The following is a 2,508-nucleotide window of genomic DNA, read 5'->3' as shown; positions in this document are numbered from 1 at the left end:
ACACTCATTTTATCATTATTTTATTTTATATAATTTCTCTGCTTTTTAGTTTTTTTATTCTATTAAATAAATACTATTTTAATTTGGTCTTTGTCTTGAGGAGGTCCTCAAACAAGCATTAAGCCCTCTCTTGTTTCAAACACCTCTCCTATACATATCTAAACTCTTTGTTTTATTTATTGTAGCTTTGTTTTTTGTTTTTGATACAAATAAATAAATAAAAATAATCTGCATGTTTTGGGCTATTTGTTTGGATTAAAACATACAGAGACACACTGTTTCTTTGCTGTGTTGACACACAGATATTCACCTTAAGTGTGTGTGTGTGTGTGTGTGTGTGTGTGTGTGTGTGTGTGTGTGTGTGTGTGTGTGTGTCGTCTCTCACCTGCCTGATCTGTAATCAGAGACAGACTCCAGTGTGAGTGTAAAGTCCAGACCCTTATTTAAAGTATCAGAATGTCAGCAGAGGTTTGGGGCTTTCTTCACACACACACAGATCATCTTTCTGTTGTCAGATTTTAGAGATCACACCCCACAGGGATATATCAGGCAGCCGTCATCACTGTGTGTGTTTCTATATCTGACAGAGAATGATGCTTATACAGAGTAAGAATATTTGTCACTTATAATTATGGAAGACGTAACCTGATGACTGATAGTAAACATAGACAAGTATAAAAACAGCACAATTAAAAGTCAAACAACTTTATTTCCTAGTAGGTAAAAAAATCAATCCTCCAACAGTCAAGGAAACAAAAAAAAAGTTGCCTATGTGCACATGCGTACTGTAAGGGTGGTTATGATACCAGGAAGTTAGACTCCTAGGCCCCTGATATTGCACAATTTCTTGGTTTCAATGATCATACTTTCTTGATGATATTGTTTTTAATACCTGTGGTATCAAAAAGCATCAAATTATAAACCATCTAACAACCTCAGTGTATTTATGAGATCAATATTATGAGAATGTGTTCACTAAATATCAGCAGAAAGAGTCAAGAGAGAGACATCTAATAACAGCAGACTGAAGATGTTCCGACACACTTTCTCTAATGCCACAAAACGTTTTGATTCTATCACGATCAGAAAGGTTTCATCCAGCCGTCTTCTTCAGGCTTTTTCTTCAACAGGTTAAAAGTATTACCAACCAAATGCTGAGCAGTTTTGTCTGAGCCTTCAGCCTCAGTACATGGAGCGTGCACACCGAGCACTAGGCCACCAGCCTCTTATCATGACTTTGAAATATCCTTGTTTCTTTGCATCCTCGTGATGCTTTTGATGTCTTGTGTGAATCGCCTTGTTGCTTAAATGTGCTTCATAAATAAACTGAGAAGTATCCGTAAACTGTAACATCTGCTTTAACCCTCTAATAGTAATAGAACCAGAAAACACTTTGATGACTGTTCCATCATTCTCGTTCACTGCTTCAGTCTGTAGATCAGGAGTTTCTAACCTCCACAGTTTTCTGCTCACATCGACCTCCTCTCTGATCCTTCAAGGTGACACTCCCCCGCTAACCACCTGGCCCGTTTCCCATCACCCCACCCCCGGGCGAGGTCCCTCTGATTAGCGCTTTAATCAAGGACGAATTTCCACTGTGATCAAATAACACGGAGGCCGAGCGCCCGCCGTGTCACCTGATCTGGTGTCAGTCCTCTGAGGTGACGGCTGCAGACACAAAGTCATGTGATGACACGGCACAGTGACCAAGAGCATCTGAACAGACGACCATCAAAGTACCAAGTTCTTCATTACACGCCCAAATCCTGCTACTTAGGCACTGAAGTATACGCAGCTTCTTTTAGGTACAAGTCTTGAAATGAAGTCACCATCCACTCGTCTACTACCTGCAAAACATCCAAACCTGGATGTCAACCAATTTCCTAAAACTGAACAACAATAAAACTGAGCTCATGGTTGTTGACGGGTGCTCTACCTGAACATCCTAATGCAATGGAGTCCTGTCTGGGGTAACCAGTAAAGCCCTGGACAGGCTCAGATACGTCCAAAACTCTGCTGCCAGAGTCCTCACCCACATAAAGACCTGGCCACACATCACCTGAACCCTCATCCACCTTCACTGGTTCCCAATTAGATCTAGAATCAACTCCACAATATCCACTTACAGATCCCTCCTCGCCCCTCAGTACCTCTCTGTGCCACAGACAAGACTCCACACCTATGGAGACAGGGCCTTCAGGGTCACAGCCCCCACTCTTGATCCCTACATGTCTTGGTCTTGTCTCAGAGCACTCTGGTCTCGGTTAGTGTAGTCTCGACTACAACTCTACCTGGACTTGAACCGGCAACCCTTTCCAACCCAAGTCCCTACAGTCTGAGCTACTGCCTCCCCAATTCTCTGTCTGGTCCCTCCACCATGTCAAGCATCTTTGGATCCCATGAAAGGCGCTTCATAAAGACAGAAAAGATGGGTTGATTCAAGAGGGTAAGGGTGTGGCCGATGAGAATGTGTTTAATTGAGACATTTTCCCACACTGACTCTCTTGG

The sequence above is a fragment of the Labrus mixtus genome, chromosome 13, assembly GCF_963584025.1.
Source record: "Labrus mixtus chromosome 13, fLabMix1.1, whole genome shotgun sequence".
Taxonomy (NCBI): domain Eukaryota; kingdom Metazoa; phylum Chordata; class Actinopteri; order Labriformes; family Labridae; genus Labrus; species Labrus mixtus.
The sequence above is the reverse complement of the archived record's forward strand: the minus strand, read 5'-3'. Positions refer to the sequence as shown.